A 10,628-nucleotide genomic window follows, 5' to 3' on the forward strand; every position below is an offset into this window, starting at 1 on the left:
GACTTCATAGGGTGAACTGCGTCCCCTGCCAGCTGGAGGACCCTGCAGGACAGAGCTGGTCTGGCCACCCCTGCACCCCAGAACCCAGAGCAGATGTGAACCAACACCTGTTAATGAGCAGGGAATGAAAACCACACGCAATTCCCAGTGGCCCCAAAAGGTTCTCCTCCCTTCTCCTTCTGCTGAGGTCATGTGGCCTCTCCTGACCTTCCCTCAGTGGTTTCTCCCAGCCTCAGGTGAGAAGGGGACAAATACATCTTTACATTGCCACATGGTGCTTATTTAAATCAGCACCTTTGTTGCTCTGTGATGGTTCACTTCATGTGTCAACTTGACTGGGCTATGGTACCCAGCCGTTTGGTCAAACCCCAGTCTAGACATTGCTGTCAAGATATTTTGTAGATGTGATTGACATTTACAATCACCTGAGTCTGAGTGAAGCAGATGACCCTCCATTATGTGGGTGGGCCTCACCCCATCAATTGAACATCTTAAAATCAAAGACCGAGGTTCCCCCCAGAAGAATTCTGCCTAAAGAGTACAGCATAGAAACCCTGCCTGAGTCTCCAGCCTGCCTGAGCTGCCCTATGGATTTCTGTATGCCAACTCCACCATCATGTCAGCCAATTCTTTACAATAAATTGCTTTTCTGATAAATATATAAATAGATAGATCTCTTATCCATTCTGTTTCTCTGGAACTAATACACTCCGAGCCCACTCTCCTCATCCAAATGAACTGAGGCCTCCACCGTGGATGTCAGTTGTTTCTGTTCATCCAACATCTAGACTCTGGTCTTCTGGTAACAACACTCTAATTTTGCTCTGGGGAGATGCCCTCCCCCACCCTCTGTCCATGCAGTTCATGGGGCTGACCTTGCCTCCAAGGCGGGCATAGCCAGGTGTAGCCGGTCAGAGCAGTTCATTCTCCAGGCCACAGTGACTGGCTGAGGAAAAGACATGTGACCCAACACTGTCCAGTGGGGGACGGCCCCAGAACTTTTGCTGGAGCCATCTGTGATTCTTTTTCCACCGGAATGGAGAATGGTATGAGTCTGGAGCAAAGCCATCAGCACGGAGAAAGAAAGACAGGGAGTAGAGAGACAGAGCTCTGATGTCATCCTTTGAGCCCCTGGATTCAGCCCCTCCTGAAGCTGTTATGAGCATGTAAGTTCTCTTTCTTGCTTGTGCCAGTTGGGGTTGGGTTTCTGTCACTTATAACCCAAAGCTTCCTGCCTGATACTGCCTCCTCTGCAGGCTTGAGAGTGAGCAGGTGGCCATGGCTCAGCTGAGAGGGCCTGGTTTGTTTTGGACCCTGATGTGTGCAAGCCTGAAGCAGAGCTGATAAGCAGAGCGGCCAAGGGAAGGCTGAGGAGGGAGGAGTGGGAAAAGAGACCCAGCACCGGGCTGCCAGGGGGACAGGCTGGGAGACAGGGGACAGCAGTTGGTGAATTTATCCCGTGTTGCTGTGGGTGTGATATACCTGCACTTCCTCTCTCCAGGGAACCTGCAGTAAAGTGACGTTTCCACTCCCACCCTCAGTGCATGATGGTCCCACTGCTCCACCTCCACACAGACACTCAGCAGTTTCAGCCTTTTCAACATGGGCCCTCTGATGGGTACCTCTCTGTGGTTTAATTCCCATTTCCCTCTGTGAGATGCTGCTGAGCACCTTTTCACACATTTACTGATCATTTGGATCTCCTTTGTGAAGTGCCTGTTCAGGTCTCTTGGCCAATTTGCTATTAGGTTGTCTGTCCTTTTCTTGTTGATTTATAAGAGCTCTTTATATATTCTGGATGAGTCCTTTGTCTGCTGGCAATACATGATACATATGACTGCAAGGTGGGCACAGAGAGAGACCACAGGCCATTCAAGAGACTCAGGCTTATTCAGGATGAGTCTAAAAGAGGTCAAGTTGCAAAGCTTAGATATTTTAGGAATCTCTGACCCTCACACCTTGATTACATGAAGGACTCAAGCACAGGCCAGGGAGAGCAAGAAAGCAGGAGGGCCGGGGAAGGAGGAAGAGGACCAACAAGTATTTGCCCTGTGCCAGGCCCTATGCCAGAGGTGTCACTTGCTTCGCCTCATGTGCCTGTGCAGCCCTGGCCTTCCCAGAACATGCAGACCTGTCCGCACCTCAGGGCCACTGCACTGGCTATTCCCTCTGCCTGTGCAATTCCCTGCAGAGTGGGCTCCTTCTCATCATCCAAGTGTGTGCTTGACCATCACCTCCTCAGAGCAGCCTTCCTGAGGACCACAGCTGAGGGGGGTCTCCACTCCCTGAACACCCTGCCTTGGCTACATTCTCATTTCACGGCCTGTCACTAGAGTGGACATCCATTTGTTGACAAGGCGCTTGGCTGGCTCGCACACTAGGACGTAAGATCCATTGGGCAAGGTCCTGTCTGTCTTATTCACACTGTACCCGCAGGGCCTGAGGCAGTGTCTTCACATATCAGTTGCTCAGCAAACATTTGTCGAACAAACAAATGAACAAGTCTCATGACAAACCTGTCAGGTAAATACCAACACTGCCCATTTCACAGGTGAAGACACTGAGACTCAGAGGAGTCGGGTAATTTGTCCAAGGTCTCAGAAGGAGTGAGGGGAATCCCAGTCCTTCTGAGTCTGCAGGCTGCCCCTGCCCCCTGCCCCTCTCCACGTTTCTTTCAGCTCTGGGAGGTGGCAGTTCCCTGAATTGTTATCCTGTCTTATAACTGGACTTCCTGGCTCCCAGATGAGCTGGGTGAGGGGAACAGAAGAAGTGAATGCAGCGGGGAGAGTGTGAGGCTGGGGCCCGTCAAGACGCCAGTGCACGAACCAGAAACAGGTCAAGTATGCAAAAACTCGGCCCACCAGAGTGGCCAAAGCATCTCCAGAGATGCCCCGGGAGTCCCCCAGCCCAAACCCCACCAGCCTTGACGGGGAGCTCACCCCCTCCCAGGTCAGTCTGGCCCAGTTCAGAGGGGAGCAAGAGGTGTTGGGGCCTTCCTTAACCTGAGCTTAGCTGGGAAGCCTGGAGGGGATGCCCAGCACTTCCTGAACTGGGAATTCTGAGCGCTGCTGGATACATGGCAAGAAATTAGGTTAAAGCAGGAACAATCAGCTCATTAGCCCCCTTGCTAGACTCCACACACACACAGAGCCTGCCTCAGAGCGACGCTGCCTACTGTCGCTGTCTGCCGGGATCTGGGTGGAACGGTACAAGTGAGATGTTTTATGTATGTGTCGTGCATATTTATTAGGAAGAAGTAAATAAATTAGCTGCTTGCCATCTGCAACCACCAGCCCACATTAAGTTCCCTCCCTCCTCCTCTGCCTCGGGAGGGGCCACACCAGCAAAGCCCAGGTCCTGTAAAGAAGGGGCTCCTTTCTAGTAAGATTTTTCTCCAGAGTTTGAACAGCCCTAGAATTACAATTTTTCTGAAAAGAAATTGATATCGGGTACTATTCTAGGCCATTTGCCAATAGCTGATCCTCCCATCAAGCCTAGGAGGTGGGCATACTGTAATCCTCATTTTAAAGATGAAGACATGGAGGCTCAGAGAGGTCAGGTCACTTGCCCAGGGTGACACAGCAAATGAGTGGAGGAGCTGAGCTCAAGACAGGGGAGGCTGAAAGACTTCTGCATTGTACTGGGGAGAAAGGCTGGACCAGGAGGCAATTATATTCTAGTTCTGTTGCTAGTTGCTGTGGGGTCCAGCCTGATCCCTTAACTCTCCTGGCCCTTCTCTGTTGAATGGGAAAATGAAACACAATAGGACAGACTTCACATGGGGGAAAGGCAAATCGCGCCCCCCACCCCCACCGTTGAAAACCTGAGTGGCCTTCAAGCACACCACGGAGGTTCCTGACTTCCCACACTTAAAGGGGCCACACAACCCCCCACACCTGCCCCAGACTTGCTGTACAGCTCTGGGCACATCAGTGAACCTCTCAGAGCCTCAGTGTTCTCCTCTGTAAAATGGAAAAACAACTGGGTTGGGGAGGGCACAGGCCGTGGGGAAGAGGATCTCATGGATATGGAAAGCCTCGTAGGCCTGGTGGAGGCAGGCAGCAGGCTGGGGCCAAGGACAGAGGGGCAGGAGGGAACCCAGAATGCCTGATGGTGCTCCAGAGCCCAGAGACGGGCTGTGACTTGCCCAGGGCCACACAGCAATCACAGCCATGGGGAGTCTCAGACCATCTGCCTCCCAGGCTGCGGAGACAGCCCAGGGCACTGAGCCCAGCACCATCCAAGCTCAGCCTGGATCTGAATGTTTTATGAAGCGCCATAAATCTCTCCAGAATCACTCCTGCCCGCAACCCGCAAGCTCTGCCTCACTGCCTCTGCCTCTGCCTGCCTGCAGGCCCTTTTCATTAAACTAAGTGCAGAATCCAATGCAATTGCTTTTTATTTTCCCCAAGTGGCCACCTGCCACCTCCCTCCAGGGTGCCCACAGGGCCAGGGCTGCTGCAGGGCACTCACACATACCCTCACAGACAGTATAGAGATTTCTAGATAAAATATATATATATATTTTTTTTTTTTTGCGGTACGCGGGCCTCTCACTGTTGTGGCCTCTCCCGTTGCGGAGCACAGGCTCCGGACGCGCAGGCTCAGCGGCCATGGCTCACGCGCCCAGCCGCTCCGTGGCATGTGGGATCTTCCCGGACCGGGGCTCGAACCCGTGTCCCCTGCATCGGCAGGCGGACTCTCAACCACTGCGCCACCAGGGAAGCCCTAAAAAATAATTTTTTAAGATGTTTGATTTAGTATCTTCACAGCTGACGTTAGTGAGCCCCCACTAGGTGCCAGCACAGCCCCCTGAAAGCCCCAGGAGGCAGAATCAGCCCAGTTCACACAGAGGGACAGTTCAGAGCAAACACAGGCCCACGGGGTCCCCAGTTCCTGGGCCGAGGGAGTTAGGGGGTGGGGAGCTGCAGACGCGCAGAGCCAGCTTGTCCTAGGGCCGCTGTCAGAGAGAACAGGTGTGAGATGCAGCAGGAAGGAAACAGGTCAAACTCGAAGGAGGCCAGACGGCAACCCTGGTGCACTGTGCATTGAGCAAGTCTCAGCCCTCCGACTCCTTCACAAGGAGGGAACAACAGTAACAGCAGTTGTTCAACTGGGCACATAATGTGGGCCAGGCCCTGCAAAGGCTTCCCAGGACTCTCTGAAGAAATCCAGACTCCTCCCCTCGGCCTGCGGGGCCCTTCTGAGCCCTCTGGCCTCACCCCGCTCCACTCTCCTGCACGCTGGCCTCCATTCCTCAAACACACCAGGCACATTCCTGCCTCAGGGCCTCTCCCTGCTCTTTCCTCTGCCTGCAGAGCTTCTCTCCCAGGTCTTCCCTTGGCTGGTCCCAGCACAAATGTCATCTCCTCCAGAAGGCCCTCCTTGACCACCTCGTCACCTTTTATCATCTCATCCCATTTCCTTGTCTTCCTTTGCTTCTGTGAACTCTTATTTATTTGCTCACCTATTCATGGCCCAGCGCCCCTGCTCCGTAAGGACGAAGACTGTCTCGTTCGCTGCTGTAGCCCCAGCACCTAGAGCAGTGACTAGCACCTAACAGGTTGTGGTTAGACAACTGAAGAATGAATGAAAGCAGGGAAGGAAGGAATCAGCCCACACGGGGTCTGGTGCCGGGGCCAGGACACAGGCAGGAGGGAGGCAGCAAATGCCTGGGGTCCTGAAAGATGACGACAGCCCCTTCCCTGCCCCCACCCCCCCAAGGTTAGTTCCCTGAATCCAAGGTGCTCAGGGGAGGGGGTGGCTTCCCAGAGGGAGCAGGGAGACCTCATGGGATACAGAGAGGGAGAAATGGTCTAGAACATGAGGAATAGCAACACTCCAGGAGATTATGTAGCCATTAAAAGTGACAAGCGTGAGAAATAACATCTGCAGAGGAAAAAGCCCAAGTGGAACTGCCTTACAGGCTGATGACAACCACAAGTAAGCTGAGTCTCACTGCGCCTCAGCAAAATGCTGGAAACAACTTTGTTATCCAACTTGCAGGGGAGAGGAGCAGGTAAATAAACTACGCCCCATACAGCCACGTGATGGGCATTCTGCAGCTAGAATAATCCAGGGAGATGGTGACCCTATAAAGTTAAGTGAAGAAAAAGCAAAACATAAAATGGTATATGTCATATGATCGAAACAAAAATAGACAGTGGAAAAAAGACTGGAAGGAAATGCACCAAAGCGTCCCTGGATAATGAGTTAATGGAGGATGATTTTAGTTTTCTTCTTGGTCTTTATCCTTCTTTTCAAAATGGTCTACATTTAACAATAATTGCATGCTTAATCAGGGAGAAAGTAACTTAATTTAAAACGATACTCTTATTATTATTTTTTTAATGACAGCAAGACGGCAGAGGAGTGTGCACTTACCAGTGCTGCACGGGGTGGGGGGCTCTGCAATATCTTTTTTTAAATTGATATCGCTGTGTTTAATTATTTTAAATAGTTTGAATGCCCAAAAAACATTTTACAAGATTTCTTTTTTGGAAATATAGACAAAGGAAGAACCAGGAAACTGGTCAACAGGAGGCCAGTCCCAGCTCAGGGACCAAGTGGGGCCTTCTCCCTTCTGGGCCTCAGTCTCCTGGTCTGTAGAATGGGGTTAACCATCTTTGCCTCCCATTGTTGCTATAGGATCCAGGCCTCTAGAGAAGTGGTGTGCCCATGTCCAGCACTTAGCAGATGCTCAGTAAATGCTGGTGCCCTCTGCCCTCCAAGCAAGGGAGACCCCAGCCAGGGTCCTCCCTACTGCCACACTCCCATCAGGTAGACAGGGAGTGGTCTCCAACCCTTTTGATCTTGCACTCCCATCTACAGAAAATGTACATTCTTCTGCAGTAACATATGCATATTATGTATGTAATACCCATGTTTCACTATATGTGTGTATCACATCGTACGATACACACAGACACAGAAAAAATTAAATTGTGATAAAACATAAACGTAAAGCAAAACTCTTAATATTTTCTCCATCTTCCTCCTCAAGAGATGTCCCGGGTGTGGCAGCCACACCCCGCTATGGGGACCACTAGCTGAACCTGTGAGCTCCTGCAGGGCAGAGGTCACCGAGGGCTCAGGCAGCAAATCGTCCCAGCAAATTGTTGATGCTCACTCGAGAGCAGTTTGGAGGGGGGTTCAGGCTGGTTTACATTTGAAAGAAACAAAACAACCGCAAAAAGTAAATCACTCAGACCAGAATCTGACCCCTCCACTAAGAACCCGGGAGAGCTGGACCAGGTAATCTCTGAAGGGGGTCCTTCCTGCTGTCCCCAGGTATCACCCCTCCCCCAGCCCCTCCCCAGCCACTTGAAGGAGGTGGCCTCTCTTGGGAGGCCGGGAGGCCACAGTGATTTACACCCTCCTAGGGCCCAGCCTCACTATAAAATACAGCTGCCCTCCAGGACTCCTGCCAACCCAGAGCCAGCTGCCCATAAACCCCAGACGTAAATCTCGAGACCCAGTTCCATCAGGACAGAAGGCAGACAGTAAATTCATGGCTCCAGGGCCTCTGGCAGCAGACCCTCCTGGGAGAATTCATTTTTCACCCTAGGATAAATTACCCTTGCTGGAGGGGAGAGGTGAAGAATTTGTTTATTTGGTTGAAAAGAATGGTTGTTTGAAGGGCACCCCCATGGGGCTCCCCAACGGGGCTGCCAGCTCCCAGGGCTACGCAGCCAGATGCCTCCAGGACTGGGGTCTCTCAGCAGGCCCCTCTCACTCAGCGCCCTAAAACGCATTCCTGCACATCCCCCAGAGCAGTGAAAGATACCGGCGTAACCCCCCAGGCCCTGAGGAATCCCTGTCAGGAAACCCTGAGCGTCACCAGGTCGGCCAGGTCCCCCGCACGGTCCTCTGCCATGTCTGGCCTATTCCGCTGCCTGCTTCCCTCTGCTTGGGGCTTCAGCCTCCACCCTGCTGGACAGACAGGCCTGAGGCCAAACCAAAGCCACTACCTATCTAGCTTGGGGGACCCTGAACAAGAAAAACCACCTCAAATCTTTATCTTTTTTGTAAAATCACACACATTCCCTAAGGGAGCGTAAGTCAGAACAGCCATTTTGGAAAGCCTCGTGGCCTCGGGGCTGGGAGTGATCTATCTCTCATCCCCAGTCGGATGTATCAGTGATCGCTTTATGTTGATCTTTTAAAAGTACCAATGTTTGAGTCACTCTTCTTTGTGTCCAATATATCTCCTAATAAAAGAGCAAAGTGCAGAAATGCATGGTAGCAGGCCACCACTTGTGTAAAACAAGGGGAAAGAATAGGAATGTACAGTTGCTTATTATGCATAGAAGAAACTTCTAGAGGAATACGCTAGCGACAGATGATGGTGGTTACCTCCTGTGAGAGAGGCGGGGACTTGGCAAACAGAAGACAGACGCTGGAGAATGACTCTTGGCTGATGTTTCGAGGTGTTTTTTGTTTTTTTTTATCTGAACCATGTGACCCTTGAGTTCTCACGCCAGTCCCCTGTTGATGGACAGCTGGTTTATGCCCTTTGGTTTTCTTCATTAACACTGCAATGAACATCCTTATCCACTTTGCTTTATGCATCTATGTTAGATTTGTCTCGAGAAAACTTAGAAAAAGGATGGCTGGCTCAAAGGACATGAGCACTTTCCATATTGACAGGTAACAGTCAAACTGGCCCCCAAAATGACCCTACCCGCTTGTTGCATACGTCAGTCTCTGCTCCCCCATGGTCTCACCAACAGTAGACACTACTCATTTTTTCATTTCCCCTCAACATTGATATTGTGCTGCGGTTTCTATGAGCATTTTCCTAATGCTAACAGAATCATCCCCTGAGGTGGTGAGGTTGACCATCTTTTCATTCACTTTCTGGTCATTTGTGTTTCTTCATCTAGTAACTTCCTGCTTGCATCCATTACATCCTCCTAGACTGCTTATCTTTTCTTACTGATTTGCAGACCTCCTTGCACTCTGGATACTATTCTTTATCAGGGGTGTATGTTTTAAAGACTTTTCCTCCTGGTCTGTGGCTTGTCTTTGAACCTTGGGAATGGTTTCCCTGATCATATAAAAGTTTTACATTTTTATGTGGTCCAATCTCTCCATTCTTCCTTTCATGGCATCTGCTTTTCGAGCTTCTATCTCCTCATCTGCTAACCTGGCCTTGCAGGGTTGATACAAGGAGTGAATAAGGCATCCAGCAATGCTGAGCAAATGACAAGGACAGTCATTTGGGGGGGGTCTCCCTGCCTCACCCTGCCTCCCAGCCCCCTCACAGGCAGCAGGAGCTTTTTGAAGATAATCACTCTCCTGCTTGAAACCTTTCAGTTACCTAAAGAAATGATGCTTAAACTCCTTTAGTGGGTGAGTTCAAGGTCTCATGCACTGGGCAAGTGTGTGAATGTGTCATCGGTGGGATGGGGGCTGTGGTGACCACGCTCCACAAGGAACAGCAGAAACGCAAGTCCAGGGTTGCCAGATCCTCTGAAGAAAGCTGCACATCTGTTTTTCCTGTGTGAAATCTCCCCCTGCCTTCTCCCACACACACTTAAAATTTAATGGCAACTAATTTTTTTAAGCCACTGCCAGCGTCAAGCGAGGTCTATTTACGAGTTGGATGTGGCCATCTCTACCCTCACAATCTAGCCCCAACCCACCATTCCCGAATTGTGCCCCACTCCTCGCACGTACACATACCTCATGCAGCTGACATGCAAGCCACACTGCACAGCTGTGGACACAGCATGTGTTTCTGAACTCTGTTTTGCACATGCTGATCTCTTGGCCTGAAATGCCCTTGCCTGCTCCTTTCCTTCCTGGACAACTCATCATTGCTCTTTGAAACACTGCTCTTTGAAACTCAAGTCAGGTGTCAACTTCAATTCCCCAACCCAGACAGAATTCCATGCTCCTTCCTTGAGCACCCCATCACTCATGACTCTTGGGACTGGAATTCCAAAGGGAGCAACCTGGGGTCACAGAAAGAGCCCTGGCTCGGGAGAAAGACATTCCTGGGATGAAATTCCTGCTCTGCCACGTCCCAGCAGTGCATTCTTGGGCAAGTGACTTAACCTCTCTGTGCTTCAGGCGCCCAACTGTGAGACAGAGATAATGAGCCCTATACGTGGTTGGGTTTCTGGGAAGAGAAAATGAAACGGTATAAGAGAATGACACGGCACAGAGTAGGGACTTAATAATAGTTTGCGGAATGAAAGAATAAACTTTAAAAACGAACAAACAGTGCTCGCTTCGGCAGCACGTATACTAAAATTGGAACGATACAGAGAAGATTAGCATGGCCCCTGCACAAGGATGACACACAAATTCGTGAAGTGTTCCATATTTTTTTAAAAAAAAAGGAACAAATATTTCCTCAGAATGCTCTGAACTCAGCACATGGAAAAGTTAGCTAATTTTCCGGAATGGAGCCTGGGGGTTATCTGAACTCCTGTGCCTGCCCTTTATTGCCATCTCCTGATTTCAGAGAAGGCCGTGGACCACCTAGCCCTCAGTGGCATGCACTCTGAGGAGCCATTCAAGCCAAGGACTGCAGAGGACTGAGTCCCTGGAGTGTAAACTGAGGCAGACCAGCCAAAGGAAGAAGAGTGGGCACATCCAAGCCGCTGGTGTTTGGGAAG

At 50.7% G+C, this 10,628-nt stretch overlaps 1 non-coding gene across 1 annotated transcript; it reads left to right on the forward strand.

The window, feature by feature from the left end:
* Positions 1 to 10,230: 10,230 nt before the first annotated feature.
* Positions 10,231 to 10,337, forward strand: LOC132528322 (U6 spliceosomal RNA). The gene has a single exon (XR_009543194.1). It is a non-coding gene; the product is annotated as a U6 spliceosomal RNA (small nuclear RNA).
* Positions 10,338 to 10,628: the final 291 nt, after the last annotated feature.

Source organism: Lagenorhynchus albirostris, chromosome 10 (genome assembly GCF_949774975.1).
Source record: "Lagenorhynchus albirostris chromosome 10, mLagAlb1.1, whole genome shotgun sequence".
Taxonomy (NCBI): Eukaryota; Metazoa; Chordata; class Mammalia; order Artiodactyla; family Delphinidae; genus Lagenorhynchus; species Lagenorhynchus albirostris.